Source organism: Panthera uncia, chromosome F1 (assembly GCF_023721935.1).
Source record: "Panthera uncia isolate 11264 chromosome F1, Puncia_PCG_1.0, whole genome shotgun sequence".
Lineage (NCBI taxonomy): Eukaryota > Metazoa > Chordata > Mammalia > Carnivora > Felidae > Panthera > Panthera uncia.
The window spans coordinates 42,826,294-42,839,550 of NC_064813.1; the positions used below are offsets into that span (position 1 = coordinate 42,826,294).

The window sequence follows — 13,257 nt, forward strand, 5'->3', positions numbered from 1 at the left end:
TGAGAACAAACTGAGGGTTGATGGGAGGTGGGAGGGAGGGGAGGGTGAAACTGTAATTAGATTAGGTATTAAGTCCCAGTTTGGTGACTCGGTCTAAGTGACACCATTTTGGGCTGCGGTTTTCTTTTTAATGATACATATCCTTAGCTATTTCCTCAGGACAAATTCCTCCAAGTGAAGTTGCTGGGCCAAAGAAGGAAGGTCATTCACAGGGCTTTTTTGATACATACCGCCAAATTGTCTTTCACAAAGATTGTTAACGATTGACTTCCTGCCCGAGTGCCCATCCCCAGAAAGCTTGCCAGGATTGACTATCTCATTCTTTTTTTTTTTTTTTTTTTTTTAAGTGGTTTTAAGTTGTTTTCATTTAACTTCTTTCATTACTAGTGAGATAGAATTTATTTTATAGATGTATGCATCTGGCCATTTGCACGTGTCTTTGTCCAAACGTAGCCTGCGCCTGGATGGGTTCAGTGCCAAGGACCGGGTAGTATGGCAGCTTGCAAGGATTGACAAGACCTGGCTGGTTTTAGGATTCACAGTTAAAATGAGTCTTCTCTTTCCTTTTTCTAGTACTTTCTATTTTGGAGAGGTTGGCATCAATGGCAAGAGATGATGATTTCCTTAGATTCATATTCAACCTCCATGCCATGTATTTGGGTTCTTTGCAGTTTTTTCTAGAAATCCATCAGTTATGGTAGACAATGGGACTAAAAAGTAAATTCACATCCTGCTCATATTTCTGTGACAGATTCATGGAACCAACGGCGTGCTCATTTATTGTAGTTGGGGTTTTTTTGTGTGTTTTTTTTTGGCATTTTACCTTTTACTCTCCAAATTTATTCAACAATACAATTTCATTTTCCCTATAGGCAGCTTTTCATTTTCTGTTTATGATTCAGTACCTTTACTTCACGCCGATATCTTAGGAGAAGCAATATATGAACTTAGTATTTTATTTTAGAATTCGTAACTTAAAAACAATAATATGTAGCAAGTTTATGAAATTTCACTGCAGTTAATTTTTGTTTTGAAGAAATTTCCTTTAACAACCCATAAACAATAGCTATGCTTGGACGCCTGGGTGGCTCAGTCGGTTGAGCATTAGACTCTTGATTTTAGCTCATGTCATGATCTCAAGGTCATGGGATGGGGGCCTGCATAAGATTCTGCGTCTCTCCCTCTATTCCTACCCTCCCTGGCTTGCTCTCTCTCTCTCTCTAAAATAAAGAAAAAATAACCAGTATCTATGCTTTAGTTGGCAGTCCATTATATAAACACCTCCAATGTATGATAAGTAAAATAAAAATTAATATTAAAATTAAAATACTAAATATTAAAAAGAATAGAAATATTAAAACTAATAATTAAAATAACTATTTTATGGATATGTGATGGTAAATGAGCATTAATTACTACAAAAGTGAGTTCTGTCATAATGGAAATGATAGATTATAATTAGGAATTCTGAGCTACCATTCAGGCAGCAAGATGAATTTTAATGCAAAATTTCGAATTTACCTGATACACCAGTACTAATAGAAGTGGGTTTTTTTGGTTTTGTTTTGTTTTTAATTTAGATAAAAATCCAAACAGTGGTTGGAAAAGCATCTCCTTGTTTAGAAGCATAAATGTGGATGTTTTCAATCAGCAAGTTATCAACCCATTCTGCTTCAACTTATGAAGCAAGTAAATGTCAACACTATTGGATAAAGTCTTTATTTCTCTGTGTCAGAAACAAAATGGATTTTGTTAGATAAATCATTTTATTGTTATCTGCCAGAAAATTATTGGAATAAGAATATAAACTACCTACCTTTTAAATCAGCAGTTAAATAAAAATCTGGAAAAAATTCAAAGTAATAGCAATATTTATGATGCAGGTAGTGTCCTTAAATGCCATGCTCTTGAACAATAAACAACCTGAACAACTGTCCTTCACTACTCTAGACGTTTATGTGGCCATTACAGTTAATACAGCACTCCTACTTGCATGCAAGTAACCTGTGTAGGAAACGGAGGAGAGTCTACGTGATCGTCAGACCTGTGTTTGGATGCTGGTCACTCTGTTTGCCATGAGCTTGGGCAATTCATTCACTACTCCCTAGGAATCCTTGGTCACCCCATTTACAAGTGAAGAGTAGTAACATCAGCCAAGAGGCTGACATTCTGATTTTCTTAGGAAATCAAATGTTAAGGCAATTGTTTGAGGCTTGCAAATAAGCCACTGTGCAAACTGAAAGCCTACAGATGGTCTTTAAGGCAACCTCCAACCAATAAATGGCCCTGTGACAAACCTCAAGAGCACACAGGGCTTCTATTCTGAGAAATGAAATTTTGCAAAAACAACCAGAAAAACAGTTAAAGCCCCAGAAATGGTGAGAATATTTACTTCAGAGGAAGCCAGGAGGAAGCTTGCTTGAACATCTTCCTCCTGTCTGTCCCTTGTCCCCTCTGCTGGCCCCACTTGATTTCAGCAGCATATCCGTAGCTGGCCTGGAAAAAAGGAATGTGTCCAGTCTTTCCTCCATTCATCAAACATTTGCTGTAGCCTCCTATGTTCCAGGCACTGGCCTATCCTCTGGGAAGAAAAATCAAATCAGACGTGCTCTCCGTCCACGCAGGGCTTCTGAAGTCTTGTTTGTGAACTGTCTTTTTTGCACCCTGTCCTCCCAGGTTCTGTCTCTTCTTCCTTCCACTATCCTAGGTGACAGCTGCCCTTCATGCTCAGGTATCCAGTGCACCTTCTCTTTTCAATGATTTCAGTTATTCATTGTGGACAAAGGACTGCATGTTCCCACTTTGCCCTGCAGCACCTGGCATGTCCACAGTCCCAGTGCTGCCTAGACTTTGCCCATCGTCCAGCACCAGGATGCATGCCACCTCCTCCACGCCAACCTGCTTTCCTCACCCAATTTAGAACTGAATTGTCCTTCCTCTCTGATCCAATAGCCACTTGTTTGTACATCATTTTACCACTGACCACGCACCTGCTTTTTGTTACAGTGGTTGCAGCCAATGAATACCTCCCGGGGGATGGGAGGGTGGGGTTGGAAAGGCACTCTTTGAGCCCAGGGCCGTGTCCAATTCCTCTGTAACTCTGCTCAGAATTAGCATGATCAAATCCTTCTGTTGGTGGCACTTTGCCATCAGGAGTCCATGGATGGCTCTTAGGGTTTATTTATTTAATATATTTTTAAATTTTTAGATTTTTTTAAAATTAAAAAAAATTTTTTTTAACGTTTATTTATTTTTGAGACAGAGAGAGACAGAGCATGAGCAGGGGAGGGGCAGAGAGAGGGAGACACAGAATCTGAAGCAGGCTCCAGGCTCCGAGCTGTCAGCACAGAGCCTGACACGGGGCTCGAACTCATCAACTGCGAGATTATGACCTGAGCCAAAGTCAGATGCTCAACCCACTGAGCCACCCAGGCACCCCAGCCAAAGGCTATTTAGAGTGAAATCTCATGAATAATATGGGTGTTCAACTGGGTAACACTACATTTTGGATTTTCTTAAGGTAACACTGACTTCTTAAAATGTGGATGGTAAATCTACCTTAATAACCATTCCCTAATTCTGCACATACATTTGGACATGTGCAAAATGATGTTCCGAATGCATCCCATAATTGTGCCATCATTTGAAGAGCAAAAATAGGAAACTATGTCAATGTCTACTACCAGAAGACCAGGTAACTAAATGGTGGGCATCCATGGAACAGAACACGCGGCAGCTGAAAAAAAGAATGAGGAAGTTCTGTACATATTGATCATGAATTGACTCCAAGATGTATTAAGTGAAACAGCAAGAGGTAGAACAACGTGTGTAGTCTGGTATCACCTGCAGGGAAAAAACTGTTTTTCATGCGCGTGTCTCTGTGTCTGTGCATCTATGTGTTTGCTTATGTGCACACAAGGCACGCTCTAAACTGGAAATGATCATTGCCTCCAGGGAGGGGAACAAGCCGACTGGGGCGAAGGGTGGAAAAGTAGCTTTTCAAAGACTCTCCTTTTGGAGCTTTTCCGTTCTAAGTGACATGAATGCCACATAATAAAACAAAAACATTTAGAAACCCCAAGCTAAAAAGATTACGATGTTCCCTCCTCCGTTCAAAATTAAAGATAAAAACATTTCCGGGGCGCCTGGGTGGCTCAGTCGGTTGAGTGTCCGACTTCGGCTCAGGTCATGATCCCACCGTTCATGAGTTTGAGCCCCGTGTCAGGCTCTGTGCTGACAGCTCAGAGCCTGGAGCCTGCTTCGGATTCTCTGTCTCCCTCTCTCTCTGCCCTTCCCCTGCTCAGGCTCTGTCTCTCTCTGTCTCTCAAAAATAAATAAACATTGAAAACAAATAAAACAATAAAAACAATTCCTAACACTTCAAAAGGCTAGTCTCCAAAAAGGAGTCCTTAGTATTCCTCGAGGAGTATGACTGTGAGAAGAAATGTACAATGTGCAAGGGGACGTGTGCAAAGGGGACACTGGAAGGGGACACTGACATGCATTTGTGAAAAGAACTAGTTATTTTTGTAGCGGTGCCTTATTCTTGTCACCCTTGCCCCGTTTCACAAATAGGGAAATGGAGTCCAGGCAGGCGAAGTGACTCATCCGTGTTACCTGGACTCTTGGTTCCAAGTCTTGCCTCGTTAGGGGATTTCCTGTCTGCTCCTGCGGATGTCGTGGTGGGTGGGGGAGACAGAGGGGGGACAGACACTCTTTCATCGGGTCTTAAACATACCTTTACCCTCACTTCACACCCTGAACGGGGGCTGGAGGCCAAGCGGGAGGTAAGTGCCTGTGATGGCCCCTGTGGGCCACATCTCCCTCACTCTTCCCCTGGGCTGCCTTCCGCCTCCTGGACTCTGCTCTTGGTGTGTGGTGGGCATAGCGCCCCTCTTTCTAGGATTGACATTACCCACTTGATCCCCTACTTCATTACACTTTATCACCACTTTATCACACAATTTGGTTCGGGGTTCGGGGTGACTTTGGGCTGTTTCAAATCAACTTCCCTTTCAAAGGATAAAGATCTGCCATCAACTAAGGGATGCCGAAGTTCGTGGTGGAGGCTCGCCATGATTTGGACAGAGGTTGAGCGGCCCCGGGCGGGGTGCTATAAAGGAGTCTTTCACATTTGTTCATTCATTCGACAATTACACAAGGAAGCTATCCATTGCGTAGGCACTGTTCTAGGCGCTGGGGATATAGGGATGATGAAAGCGGGTAAGTTTCTGTCCTTGTGGAGCTTATGTTCTTGTGATGAGAGACGGACAATAGTAAAAAATATCTATATATGATAGAGGTAAATTCATACACTAATAGATGAGAGGTGATGTGGCAGAGAGGCTGGGGGCGTCCACTTCGGACCATGTTCTTGGAGAAAGCCTATCTGAAGATGCTTTTCTTAGGGAAAAAGTGCTATTTCAATGTTTTTAAAAAATATTTATTTATTTTTGAGAGAGAGCGAGAAAGTGAATGTGCATGCATGAGTGGGGGAGGGGCAGAGAGAGAGGGAGAGAGAAAATCTCAAGCAGGCTTTGCGCTGTCAGCTCAGACCCTGACACAGGGCTCGATCTCATGAACTATGAGATCATGGCTTGAGCTGAAATCAAGAGTTGGATGCCCAACCAAGGCACCCCTGCAATGCTTTTTGAGGTCTTCCCCTCCAGTGCCAAGATTCTAACGTTCTCTTCGCCCAACAGGCTCCCGTGGTGGAATGAGAAAGGTAGACAAGAGGGGTGCCAGTTCCCTGGGGTTCTGTCTCTCCCAGCTGCTGCTAGATGCCTCTGAGAAGCTCTGTTTCCAGGTAAGGAGACCACCTGTCCTAAGACCCACAGGACCTGGAACAGGAACCGGCTGAGTGGACTCCCTGGTGAAATGAATTGGACCAACTGTAGGTTCCAGGACTCCAGAGTCAGCAGCGATGCCTTCCTGAACAACCCCTCACCATTGCTCTGCTCGGGTAAGACCAGCTGAAAACCAGCCTTAGGCCAAGTGGCTATGACTTACTGTTAAGTAATAGTCTGACCACTGAGTTCTCAACCCTGTGGGGTTGGTAGTCTTACTATGTTCATTTCACAGACAGTTAAGAAGTGCCTGAGACCCAAGTCACTGGATTCTAAAGCTCAGGCTCTTTCATGATATCATCCTTCATGCTTGTTCTCCTCACTCCCACTGACCCTCCTTGCCTTCCTAACCCTGGAGGGACACCCTCATGCTGTCTGTCCTCCTTGCTATAAACAGGTGTGTCCTATCCCAGCCAGCCACCCCCCACTGGTGCCCCAGGCTCCCCTTTCATTGTTCTGGGCTTATGTGTGACATCTCACTCCCCACCCCGGTCTCCCACACATCAAGCCCTGTGACTTGGTTCCTCATCTTGGGTGTTGGTGACATGGGCACTGGGAAGATCTGGTTTCCAAGTCCCCTCCCTACCCCTCACTCAGAAGGTGGGCAGGAGTTTGTCAAAGAAAACCTTGGTGAGGTCAGCTATTTTATTTAGGAGGAGGACAGAAAGAAAGGCAGACGGCAAGTGGACCATTAAGGTGCCTGACACAATTCTATCTGACCTTAATGTCCCGAGTGGTCATGATTCTTGGTGTGCCTCCTCCTAGATGCTATTTGTCATCATGCATGTTAGGTTGCCCCAGTGACCCCCTATGTTCCCTTCACCCAACCTGAGCAACAATCTCTGCATCTGGGTGTCTGATAAGCCAGCTCCCAAGACGTGTCTGGAGAGGTGCTACCTGCCATAGGGGCTGAATTGTGTGGCCCCACTTTATGGGGGAAAGGAAGAGGGAGGAGCCTGAGTGCAGATAAAGAGAACTTTGGGTTTGGGGTCGGAAACATAGGCTCATGGCTCCAGCACTTGTGTGGGGCAAGTGGTTTGTCCTGAAGCTTCTCACCTGCACAGTGGGAGGGTTTGACTAGGTATGTTTTAAGATTCCTTCTAACTCTGAGAACACAGGCACAGTCTGTGGGGGATGGGCTGGTGTCTTCATCTTTTGGTGCTGGAGAAATGTTTTCACAGTGTGGAGAATAGCACAGCCATCTGCCACCAGTCTGGGCAAGCTCTTACACCTGCCGCCTCTGCCCAGTATCAGCCCAACTCTCCAGGGTCCTGACCGCTTCCAACCCCACCACATGCCCCACTCTGGGTACCACTCACCCGTGTCATTCTGGTTACTTTTTTTTTTTTCCTGGACATCCTGCCATATCTGGTATCGGTCAGCCCTTTGTAAGAATGGGAGAACTTGGGAGTGAAATGACCACACGAAGACAGCAGAGCAGAGCATTCATAAACACGCAATTTAAAGTCAGAGAGATGTGAGTTCAAGTCTGAACTCTGCCACTTACTAGCTCTAGGACCTTGAGCAAGTCTGATCTCCGTCTGAGTTTGTTTCTTTACTGCCAGATGGGAATAATAATTGTGCCTATTTTATTGTCTATTTATGACAATTAAATGAGATAATGAATATGCCTGATGTATGTTAAGTCCCCAATAAATGGTAACTAATATTACATTTATATCCTGTAAAGCTCATTCACATGTGTGCTGAGCCTGTTTGGACTGCTATGACAAATGCCCATTGACTGAGTGGCTTCTAAGCAACAGAAATTTATTTCTTATAGTTCTAGATGCTGGTAGATCCAAGATTAAAGCACTGGCACATTCAGTGTCTGGTGAGAGCCCACATCCTGGGTCATAGACAGCTGTCTTCTCACTGTGTCCTCACATGGTAGAGGGGGTCAGGGGGGATCCACGGGGTCTCTTTTTTTTTTTTTTAACGTTTATTTATTTTTGAGACAGAGAGAGAGACACAGCATGAACGGGGGAGGGGCAGAGAGAGGGAGACACAGAATCGGAAGCAAGCTCCAGGCTCTGAGCCATCAGCCCAGAGCCCGACGCGGGGCTCGAACTCGCGGACCGTGAGATCGTGACCTGAGCTGAAGTCGGACGTTTAACCGACTGAGCCACCCAGGCACCCCCTACGGGGTCTCTTTTATCAGGGCACTAATCCTATTCATGAGGGCTCTACCCTCATGACCTACTACCTCCCAAAGGACCCATTTCCTAATACCTTCACGTTGGGGGCTAGGATTTAACATACGAATTTCAGCAGGAGACATTCAGTCAAGAGCATGTGTGTAAAAATTACTCTCAAATTTCCTTTCTACTTCCTTTCTGCCCCTTTCTGTAGAGAACCTCACGACGCTGAAGCCAGAGATCAAACCTGATGAACTCAGCAGGTAGTTGAGAGGAGAGCTGGACCTACGGATGAGAAGTGTCGGGGGCTGTGGGAAGCAGCCTGCTTGGCCCAGAAGGGGGATGGGTGTGACTGGGACCATGGCTCTGGAGGTCGGAGCAGAGGAGAGAGGCTCAAAATGGAGGCAGGAGGTGGGTTTTGGGGAAGTGGGAGCCCAGAGGTGGAAGAGTTCCTGTAGGAGTAGGGAGGCCCCAGGACAATTCTGTGGATGGTCACCAAAGCTGGCCGAGGCGGGTGGAGCATCCTCATTTCTCTGGTTTGCTTCTCTCAGTTTGGGCACAGCAGCCACAGTCATTTCTGGCTCCGTTGGAGTGGTGGCTCTCATCTTGCTCCTGGTGGGTCTCTTGTCCATGACCCTGAAGAAATGGAGACATGAGAGTGAGTTGGGCAAGCTGGCCCTGGACCTGAGAATGAAGAGATGGGGAAAACTGGGGGTGGAGAGGAGGGTGGCTTTCCTGTGGGGCAGCCTCAGGGACGGGAGGAGTGGGTGAGCTATGGTGTCTGTTCTCCAGAGCCGCCAGACGCTGTGCATAGAGCGACAGATTTATTTATGGTACAAATTATTTATGCTGAAAGCCATATATATGTATGGTTTATATGTAGCAACTAAAAGAAATATTAATGCTACACAATCTCAGCTAAATAATAACTCAAGTTATAAAGTGCGCCAGTGGGGCTCACTCTCCCATCTCATCTTGGGCATCTAGCTTCCTCTAAGGGGCTCAATGGGTTCAATACAGTGAATTTTGCATTTCAAAAGTTTAAGCCTAAGGCCAGTAATCAACCAAGTGAAGAAGGTTACTATGCCCACTCAAGCTGACTCTGAATCTATTAATTTTTCTAGGGCTATTTAAGAAACAACTGAGGCACCAGACCAACTTTCTCCATAAAACTTCGGTGAGGAAATAGTCATTGTACCTAAAGGAACTTCCAGTCCCTTCTGCCACGATTTGATGCTGTTTCCGAAGTAGACCCCATATCAGAGGTGATGGGGATGAGGCAGAGAACAGCCCTAAAAGAAATGTTTTTTTAAGATCGAGGGAAATCCAAGTCTTGCACAAGAACCCAGTATTTCATTGCTGTCCTACAGGGGGCCCAGTAGCTGGTGCTATCTATGGACATCTCTAGTGCTTAGTTATCTGTCTGTAACTGGGGTCCTGTCTCTGAAGGAGTTTTCCTGCCACGCTGATGCCATATATTCCAATGTGATCAACCTGACTCCCTGGAAAGAGGATGACTTCGCTGTCTATGCCAACGTGTCCCCTTTCGATTGGCCCAGGAAGACATCACCAGACCAAGTGGAATATGCCTCCATTGTATTCCACTGATGGGAAGCCAATGCGATGGTTCAGGCTGAGAGTCAAACCTATGCCCCAGCTGGTGTGTGTGTGTGTGTGTGTGTGTGTGTGTCTAGTTAGAAAAATGCATTAAAACATTCTAATGACGGTAAATGGCTGCGTATTCTTCTAATTGATTGGAAATAAAGTGCAGTTCTAATGGAAAGGAGTGGCATATGAGAGACAGGACATGTCGGTCTGAGCCACCCCAGCCCCAGAAGCTGGTTCCTGAGACAGATTGGCCCACAAAGAAGTCCTTTCTAGTTCTCACCCCTCCTGAGGCTAGGTGAGGAGGAGGGTTCATGCTATTCAGGGCTCTGCTTCTCGGTTGTGTCTCTCCTATTCTGCCTTATCAAGAATTAGAACCCTGCCCCTGACGCGTGAAGAGCTGTCGACCTTGTACGTCTGCCTGATGGAACTGCTGGGCAATATAGCAAGTGGGGGGCGGTGGTGGGAGGGGCAGCAGGGACACGTGAGGCGCTTCTGACTGAGGGAGCAAGACCTGGTGAGCGCCCGCAGGCACGGAGGGCCACCCAGGGAAGGAGCGCCTAGCCAAAGTGGGCTACCTGTCGCCACTAACCAGGGACCACTCTTGTGGGAACTTTGGAAGATGTCTGGAATCACAACGGAGTCACCCCTTCTTTTCTTTATTTAAAAACGTGTGTTAAACATCACCATGTTCTAGACTCTGGGAATACAGCCGTGAACCCAAGGGACAAAACCTCACCCCCATAGAGCTTACCTTCTCCAAGGGGGAAACAGTCAACGGACAGACAGGCAAATACACAGACAGGCAGGTGATGGCATGTGCTACGGAGCAAAATAAAGCAAATCAGGGAATGTAGGGAAGAGCAAGCGGGGGCGGGGTGCTGTTTTGCATCGGACGGTCAGGGAAGGCCTCCCCGTCACTCGCCCTAAATGCAGAGGGGGTAAATAGGGAAGAGCATTCTGGGCAGAAGGAAGAGCAAATGCAAAGGCCCTGAGGTGGAAGTATGCCTTGCATGGTCAAAGAGGAGCGAGGCGGTGCGTGTGTCTGGAGGGGAAGGGAAGCGACGTGAGGAGATGAGGGGTGTGTAACAAATCAGCACCTGGGTTTGGGAATCAGGTGTCCAAGGTAGCACTTGCCACAGCATGTTCCATGGAGTGTTAGGTTCATAACAGCAGCCTGGTTTGGGGCGGGGGGATTGTGCCTCTGGCTGCACCACTCTACACTCTGTTGCTCTTCTCTATTAATCTCCAGCGTTCTCCTCACTTACAGGGGACCCCAGAACCTCAGGCCTTGTCTTCACTCCACCCTAACCTTGTCATCACCCAAGACAACGTCAGTGGTCAGGTAGCCAGTTCCCCAGCTGTGTTCTAGTTAGGGGAGACATTAATGGATGTAGGGATGGAGAGATTAAATGGATCTGTGACCAAATGAGTTTGGCTAATGATGAATAAGCAAAGAACAATGGAGAAAAAGAAATTTTCCCTTAAGACCAAAGCTGATGGAAGCCACTGCTCGTCTTCTAAGGAGGCTGGCTGGGCTCATGTCAATAACATCATACTCTATGGCTCCATTGCATTCATAGGGACTGAGGAGAGGAAGAGAAGGAAGCACTAACGTTTCCAACCCTCTGCCACCTTTTCTGTGTCAATCAAGGGCAAGTCCAGGAGTAGACAGCCCTTTGTGTTAGCAGAGATGTATGGTTATCCCGTGCCCTGGTTTGCCAGGGAGTTTCCCGCTGCACACCTGTTGTCCCAGCGACGTTATTATGAGACTGCCTTTCACTCGAAAGTGTCATAGTTTGGCTTTTGACTCTTGGCTCGGAGGAGGCAAAAGTTCAACTGTCTTCGGTCACCCTGAATCCGGGTCCATCTGACACCAGCCCCCTCCACCAGGCTGCCTAAGTTTGACCCCAAGGAAATCAAAGTCCTATACCTGAGGTGCACCGGTGCCAACGTCGGTGCCACATCTGCCCTGGCCCCGAAGATCGGCCCACGGGGTCTGTCTCCAAAAAAGGTTGCCAAGGCAACTGATGATCGGAAGGGTCTGAGGATTACATTGAAACTGACCGTTCAGAACCGACAGGCCCCGGTTAAAGTGGCACCTTCTGCCTCTGCCCTGGTTATCAAAGCCCTCAAGGAACCCCTGAGAGACAGAAAGAAGCAGAAAAACATTGAGCACAGTGGAAATATCACCTTTGATGAGATTGTCAACATTGCCTGATAGAGGCAGCACCGATCGTTAGCCAGAGAACTCTCTGGAACCATTAAAGAGATCCTGGGGACTACCCAATCTGTGGGCTGCAGCGTTGATGGCCGCCACCCTCATGACATCATAGATGACCTCAATAGTGGTTCAGCGGAATGTCCAGCTGGTTAAGAATTACAAAGGAAACTGTTTCAATAAAGGATCGTTTGACAATAAAAAATAAAAGTGTCATAATTTGCATGGTAAAGTGTGTGGTCATCCATTAACAAGACTTTGAGGGTGCAAAGGTAGGTCTCAGGCCAAGTAAGGAGGGGAAAGTAAGGATGCCTTATACAATAAAATGAGAAGGAGTTGGGTGGGGGTGGAGGAGGCTGTGTTGGGGGATAACAAGGAAAATTTTGAGGGGAAGAGGGGCTAAAATCACATAAAAGATTTTTACCGGCGCAAACCTCAGTAAAGCCTGCTTAATACAGCAGTGCCCAATGTGGGTATTTTGGGGAAGGAGAAAGGGGACTGAAATCCACATCTTGGTCAGCATAGAGCGCGAATAAGAAGGAAGTGGTCAAAGGTGCTATATGAATGAGTTGGACAATTCGGGGAGGGGCTGAATTCAGCTGGAAGTGAGTACAGGAACACAAACCCTCTGGAAATTCTCGGAAATCTCAGGGAGGGCCCCAGAGTTTCCAACAGCTAGAATAGTGAGCCAATGGTATTTAAATCTTAATGGATAGACTGACCTCCACATAAATCTGAGATGTAAAATTTAAACAGGTCTCTTTATGGCAAGACTTCTCGGAGCCTCCAATATGTAATGTGCTTGGTGAAGAGCTATGTGGTATCCTTTAAACCCTTCATATCCCCAAGGAGCATCCCATAGGGCAGGAATTATTTCTTGTAACACCTTGTGGGAAGAGCTGGAATAAGGGGGCAACTGCCTAGGTGTCACACTGTCACAGAAGGTCCCCGGGGACCAGGCTAGCTCTGCTTCTGCCCAGGGAGAGCGCAGAGTAGCCTTTAGACTTTCATGGGGGCAAGTGGGGTGACTGTGCCCAGCCCGAAGCCAAGACGCCCCCTCTACCAGCCTTGATTTCTGCACGAGGGCTTCCAATTCTTAATGAGGCAACAAGAGACATGTCTGTAGAGCAGCAGGTGTCAGCTGGGAGAAATTTCATACCCCTTCCAGGGGACATTTGAAGATATCAGGTGACATTTTTGATTATCACAGTGAGATGGGGTGTGTGTGTGTGTGTGTGTGTGTGCGTGCACTACTGGGACACACTGGGGAGAGGCCAGGGATGCTGCTAAATATCCTACCATGCATTGTATGGCCCTCTGGAAGCTAGAATTAGCCTGCACAAAAAATGTCAGTAACGCTGCTCTTGAGGATGGCTGCCCCGGGGTCTTCCTAGAGCTTGTGTGTGAGTCTGCCTTGGTGCTGGCTCCTAGGCTAAAATACAGATAT

General features: G+C 46.6%; 1 long non-coding RNA gene and 1 pseudogene across 1 annotated transcript; one reads left to right on the forward strand and one right to left on the reverse strand.

Annotated features, from left to right (window-relative positions):
• Positions 1 to 7,653: 7,653 nt before the first annotated feature.
• LOC125925482 (uncharacterized) lies at positions 7,654 to 10,953 on the reverse strand. The gene is made up of 3 exons (XR_007458841.1): positions 10,344 to 10,953; positions 9,183 to 9,276; positions 7,654 to 8,620 (listed from the first exon to the last, which is right to left on the reverse strand). It is a non-coding gene; the product is annotated as an uncharacterized LOC125925482 (long non-coding RNA).
• Positions 10,954 to 11,411: 458 nt separating this feature from the next.
• LOC125925481 (60S ribosomal protein L12-like) lies at positions 11,412 to 12,034 on the forward strand (annotated as a pseudogene).
• Positions 12,035 to 13,257: the final 1,223 nt, after the last annotated feature.